A 7,407-nucleotide genomic window follows, 5' to 3' on the forward strand; every position below is an offset into this window, starting at 1 on the left:
TCTAAAATTCTGACATGTCATGGTATATGTTATCAGTCACGATACTATGGTTATGTTAAATTATTGTAGGCCACAGAAAAAATTAAACTTTCTTGTCAATTATGTCTTTAATTATAACCCTTTTAAGTCTTGTTGTCTCTAGTCAATTGATTAATTCTGCTGCCCTTTCTGAAAGCTCTTTACAAGAAATTATAATCCTAAAGTGTTATGTCTTCAAGGAGGTTCATGGAAAGGATGGACAGGACCCTGACAAGCACTTTTGAATACAGGTTTCTGATTACTTTAGGATCATATCAGAACTCTAATGAAGAAACTGGTTTATAAAATTGCTTACCCAAGCAGACTAGAATTAATTAAACACCAAGGAAATATGTTTGCAGATTTTCATACTAAGTTTATAAGAACTGAAATTGTTAAGATATGCAATTCCAATAAACTCCATGGTCTAGGTCAAATTACCTATGATAACATATTTAACAAAGAGTGCTACACACCTGAATTAGAGAAACAAAACTGGAATTTAAGAGGCTATAAACCCAGTGTTAAGCATGGACTCATGGAGCCTGGACTGCTTCCTGAGTCCCTGAAGCTTCATTATAAGCTTTCCACTCCATGACTCATCATGGAAGAGATACAATGATCCAAATTATGGGAAAAAATATTGGTGTGGTGACTATGCTAAATTTCTGTAATGGTTCATGATTAATTTTTGATTTGTCAAAGCCATAATCCTGATAAGACAACCAAAACTTCAGGTACATTTCTTCAATCTGATGGGTCATTTATAAAGGGATTTCATTCAATTGCCATTTTCACTGCATGTTTTCTGGTTGTACAGAAGCTTTCCCATATAGGAAGGCTACAAGAGTAGCTAAAAAGTTATTAGAAAATGTGTTTCCCTCATGGCGTATTCCTGGAGGAAATTCTAGCAATGGATCTACTTGTTTCACTGGGCAAGTTGTAAAACAGTTAAATAAGGTATTATGGATACAGTCACATTAAGCAAAGCAAACTGAATCAACTAGATTGCCTCAGTCAAAGATATTATAGATTGATTACAACACTGGAAACATAAGTTGATCCCTTATGGAATAGTTACTGGAAGGCCTATTTCCCTAATAATAGAAACTCATGTATGTTCTGCTCCTAACCTCTGGTATGACTAAATGCTGCAAGGCTTTAATGCCTTATGCCAAAGTGTATTTTTACCAGGTAAAAGAAACTTTTCATGATCCACCCACTTAAGACAATCAAACCCTTCATGATCTACAACCTGGAGACCGGGTTTTCTGGGAACGATATTAGAGGAAGCCTGCCCTTGCCACCAACACTGAAGCAAAACGTTGGGACACTGAACCTTGGGCCTGTAATCACACAACTCAGAGTGGCCCCTTCACACTCTTGGAACTGTACACCTGTTGGAGATCTTAAGGTACAGCTAATCAGAGAAGTCTCTCCCCAGAAGCAGACAGCATCCTAGACATGGACAACTTTCCCAAGATCATGGATCAAGAATTCTTTGCCATCAGAAAACTTTTACCTCTCTTAATTTTTTCCTTTTCGTTGCTTATGCCTCTATGAACAATATAATTGGGAAAGGGGCCTTGTGTGCACTGATGGGGTATGCTTTTATTTGTGGAGGATTTTGTAGCCAACTTTATATCTGAGCAACGTATGCCTTGATGGATAGAAGATGAAAGGCCAATATGAGCTAGAAATTTTAACAGTACCTTTGTTGCTCCATCATCAGTCAGAAACAGAACATTTTTTCACTCCTCTTAACCTACATCTTAGGTTAAAAGAACATTGCCAGGAAGTCTTCACTCTTCTGGATGGGCATCATTTCTTAGGCCTCTTTTCCCATGGCCTGAAGTAAATATAAATGAGGTAATGCTTACAAATGTATCACTCATTATAGGCTCTGCAGCAGGTTCAACTGCAAAGGCTATGGTTGCACAACAGACTTCTTTAAATTCTCTTGCTAAAGTTTTATTAGATAATAAAATTGCTCTAGATTAACTATGAAAAGAGAGGAATCTGTGCAGTTTTTGACACTTCTTATTACACATAGATGAATACATCAAGTATTATAGAGACTCAGTCACAGGGGATTAACCAACAAGCTGCTTAGTTAAAATAGGTAGATTCCTCATCTGGTTCATTCTTTGATCTATTTGATTTTGATTGGTTTTGTTCATGGGAAACCTGGCTAAGCAACATACTCCAAACTCTTGGTATTATCCTTTTGATAGTCATAATAGTAGTCTCCCTGATGTGCTGTACTCTCTCAAAAGTTTTAAATGTGTACATGCAGCCATCTGTACAATGCCAAATGGTCCCTCTTCAGCTAGAACAACAAAAACCCAAAGACATGTGATCATGAGGACACTACTCTAACCTATGATTGACTTGTTGAGACTGGAACCCCAAAATGATGGTAACTAAGAATAGCAATAAAGCTCTAAGTTTTGGTCATGCTCTCATCTAAGATTTGTTAAACAAAATTATGAGAGGCCACTGTCTTGAACTGAACTCATGCACTAGGCCCTAACAGACTACACTAACCCAACTTGGAGTCACTTATGCTGTGTTCCACATAATCAAACCAAAGCCTTAAAGAAGCAAACAGATCTCAAAACAGATGGGAGCTGAGACCAAATAAGACTTGTGAATTCTATACTGAGACCAAATAAATCTATTCATTTACAATAATGACAGAAAGTGACATGCTTAAAGTTTATGGTATAATTGAGAGGTTGAAGGGGTCATTGTTAAATTCAGTTTGGCCTAAAGCTGCCTCCCTACATATTTTAACTTTTGCTTAAAGGTTTCTCCATGCATAGTGAGCTATTACCTAACTTAATACGTAAACAGACTGTAACCTACTCTTGTAACAAGTGCCAATCACAGGCAGCAAACTGTTCAAACCAGGTTCAAATAAGGCAAACACCCAGCTGTAACCAATCCAACTATTTCAGTACCTCACTTCCATTTTTTGAATGTCACATTCCTTTTTCTGTCCATAAATATGATCTGACCATGCTGCAGCACCAGAATTGCTCTGAACCTATTTTGGTTCTGAGGGCTGTCTGATGTGCAAATCATTCTTTGCTCAATTAAACTCCATTAAACTTAATTTGTCCAAAGTTTTTCTTATAACAACTGAATGAGATCATGAATTCTGACAGATATGAAATTCCACTGGTGTAAAACATTAGTAAACATGTTTAATGGAACTCATGAAGAAATAACATGTTCATTCCAAAACACTGGCCCACACCCTAAATATTGTAAAATTCGATCTCCTTTGAGAAACTCTAAATGGTTGTGTTTCTCTTCATTAATAATAAAGAAAAGAAGGACAATCTATATCGTGTTGGATGGGTTACTTGCATCACTCAAAATGAGTTTAACTATTTACTCAGTTTTGAAAAGTAAATTCAGTCTTCCTATAAAAGGCTAAAATTTGTTGACCTATGGGTAATTATAAAAGAAAATTTTCTTAAAAGAAACGTAAGCTCTACTGGGCAGAAAAGACAATGTACTCTGAATTAAAGAAAGACTGTATTATGGTTAGAAAAAACTTAGAACTAAGTACATTATACTAAAATACCTAAAGTTTATATATGGCAGGCCAGGCATGGCGGCTCATGCCTGTAATCGTAGAACTTTGGGAAGCTAAGGTAGGAGGACTTGTTGAGGCCGGGAGTTCAAGACCAGCCTGGAAAACACAGAGAGACATTTCTACAAAAATTAAAAAAAAAAATTACCTGGGCATGGTGGCATTTGCTCACAGTCCTAGCTACTTGAGAGGCTGAGGGGGAGAATGGCTTGAGCCCAGAAGTCCAAGGCTGCAGCGAGCTATGATCACGCTACTGCACTCCAGCCTAAGTGACAGTGAGAGACTCTGTCTCTAAAAAATTAAAATAAAAATTATATAAGAGAGCAATTACAATATTCTTCTGATTAAGAACCTGCTATTTTAATCTAGATATTCTAGATTTAATCTATTTTATTGATCAAACTATTCTTGAATGATCACAAATCACTATTTTTTTACCACATTACCAATCTGAAATATGAACAAACAAGACTGGCTGAGAATTGGATAGAACAATTATGAGGAAACCATATGAAAAGGTGAAAAAAGAAAGAAGCAAGAAGTTCCAATAAAACAGGACACATTTTTCTAACAATGTTATTATATATTTAATCCGTGTTTCTCATGATGAGAGGCTTAAAGGCCTAAAAGTTACTTGGGAGTTTTGCATTACAAAATATCACAATTGATCCTGTTGCTAGATTTCTGCATTGCAATTAAATCTAAGAGAAGAAAGTTGTTTTCTATTAAGTGTTAGGTTTTGTAATGTATTATTGAAAAAGAGGAAAAAATAGGAGTTAATTTAGAAAAATTCTGGGTATATATTACTAGTTTGTCACTCAATTTGAAATCAGAATGGAAACTAACTAAGGTAGAAGACAACACATGATGACTTAAAAACTAAAAAGACATGACTTGTGTCGATTTCCTATTGGGCTTAATTAAACTGACTGAAGTTTGCTTTCAGAAGCTTTTGTTTAAAAGTGGTTTTTCAAATAAAATAACAACAAAAAAATACATTCTTATTTCCATATTTTGACAAATGTTATCAGTTAGAGTTTCCTTCAGCTGCAAGCAACAGAAAAACCAACCAAGAGTAGACTGTATGATTAAGGGACTAATTTTTTTATGTTGAAAAATTTCTGATACGAGGCTGTTGAGGACTGGTGCATGAGTCCACGATATCATCAAGAACCCAGAGTCCTTTTAGTTTTCTGTTCCACCATTCTTGGCTTGTGGCTTTTTTCCTCATGGTCACAAAATAGCTGCTCTACCACCTCAACACTCATCTATATATAAGGCAGGGTCTTCTTAGTTTATCTCTTTAAAAAAGATGTTTCAAAGTTTCATACCATAACAACAGCTTTCATCTTACTGGTCGAGAACTGGATCACATGGTTACTTCTAATGGAAAGATGGATGGAAACCTGAATGTTTTAGTTTTCAAGTCATGATGAAGGAAAAGACACGAATCAAAGATTGCGAATGGCTTTTGAGTAGCTAGGTCACTGTGTCTGCTTCTGTGGGCAAGGGGATAAGGATGTTTGTAGAAAATATTAATATGTGATTGAAATCATTTCTAAACTACAAGAAGAGAATTTGTTTCGTAAATACTGACAATATGTGTTATTGTCTGGCCTTATTAAGGCATATCTAAATCATTTCGTGAGTCCATGTAAAAAGTCATTTTCTTACCACTCAGATGGTTTCTCTAAATTGCTGTGCTCCTGCTATGATTTGACCTTCGGCTGAGATGCTTTTTCAAATGCTTTTAGCTAAGTGCTGCATACATCTAGACACCCAAGCTTCAGGATAGTACAGATTTCAGCCCCATTACTCCCTTTCCAAGCTACAGCAAGAAAACCAAAACAAATATTGCAGATTTGTCCAGTTCTCCTAAGTATCAGCTAGGGAAGCAGGACAAGTCCTCTCTATTATGTGGTGATTCTCCACATTAGAATCACCTAGGAAGCTTTTAAGATATGCTGATACCCTAATGTTTTTAAGGAGCTCTGTCTAGATGATTCTAACGTGCAGCTAATGTGGAAAACTAGGCATTTGGAGAAAGAGAAAAAGCTAGAAATAGCATGTAAAACCTTGAGCATGTTATTGAACCTCTTTAAACTCACTCCTCTCATTTTTACTTACATGAGTTAATCCAAATAAGTTTAGTTTGGTGTTTGGCTTACAGTAAACACTTAATAAATATTAGTTATTATTAATATTGTTTTATCAAAGTTCATATTTTTTCATCATTTTATTTGTGAGTAAATGGGGTTTCTCCAGGAAGCAAAAATATATAAGAGCATAGATCTTGAAGGTAGAGCTTGAAGACAGCAAAATTTGGCATTCGAATCCCAGCTTGACCACTTACTAGTTAATTTGACATTGAGCAGGCAAGCATTTGATCTGAGTCTCAGTTTTCTCATCTATTAAATGGGAGTGATACTTACCTCTCAGGTTGTGAAGACTAAAAGATACTATGTATGCTAAAGGGTAATTTTCAAAAAAGTAAAATTATGACCCTTCTACAGTTATAAAAGAAACATATGTCAAAGATTTTATTTCACCTCTTTAATTACTGAGGGAACCACTAATATAGTAAGATTTGTTCAAATGAGAATTTGACTTATAGAGCTTTATAATCAACCAGCCAAAATTTGTATGCTTTGGTATGAATAAGAATTTGCTGCATTGTCAGCAGTTTTCAACAACTTAACAGCTACCTCTGCAGAGCTGCAAAATAACCTAGTCAATAGAAAGTCAAGGTGTGAATTCTTGGAATCAGATAATCCAGGACTCCACTGTAATGCCCAGTACTCCGCTGAAAGATACCAGTGATCCTCTTTGCCTATTTCTCAGTCCTGACAAGTATACAAAGCACAAGGCAGAGTGTACTTGCCATGGAGTCAGTGATGATTACATGGTGGTTGCATTCATTATCCTTGAATAACATGATTATTTACCTAGAAAATCCAAACAAATCAACTAAATAAATGTATTATGACAGATAGGACAATTACAATCATTAAAATTTATCATTACTGTGACTCTTGAATTCATGCTTCACATTCTCCCCTTCACTGTAAACATACCAATAATAACATTTTTTAAAAATATATAAAGAAAAGTCATAGCCACATTCGAAAGCAGGATAATAGATCACCTGCAGCACGATGCCAGAACTGAAGCCTCAGGCAGTGTAGGCAGCCAAGAGTTGGACTCACGTGCGGTGACAGAGCAAAGCGTTCTTCCTAAAGCTGGAAGCAAGGACAGTGTTCCCTTTGCCAGCTCAGTGACTGGATCTCTAATATCCCAAAAGACACCAAGCCACAGGAGTCCAAGCCACCAACTAAGACCATGCCCTGGTCTAGAGATGGCGGGGGGAGAGTTGGTGAAGGCAACTAAAAAATTGATATCCAACGAGTTTTGAAGAGGAGGGAGATGAAAACTCCCACACAAGCTGAACCTGCAAACTAAAGCTTCAAAGAAAAAGAGAAAAATTAACCCTAAGAAAGAGCAAATAAACTTATCCAGGGCATTAATAGTTAACAGAATATGATGCAGAATTGTGGAAAAATAATGACATGGAAAACATGGTAAAAGAAGGGAAATGTTTCAAGGGAAGGTAAAAGTCTTGAAGACTGATTTGCTCATTCGTGATTAGCTCTCAGCTCCAGTTCCACCCTATGCTTTCCCCCTATTGCAGGGAAGCAGAATCTGCATACACCAGAGTCTTTTCCAAACCTTCCTTTCAGCTGTCTCTCAAAGAGAATTTGGCATTCTGGGAAGCAATGGGAGGCACT

This window comes from Symphalangus syndactylus, chromosome 12 (assembly GCF_028878055.3).
Source record: "Symphalangus syndactylus isolate Jambi chromosome 12, NHGRI_mSymSyn1-v2.1_pri, whole genome shotgun sequence".
Classification (NCBI taxonomy): Eukaryota; Metazoa; Chordata; class Mammalia; order Primates; family Hylobatidae; genus Symphalangus; species Symphalangus syndactylus.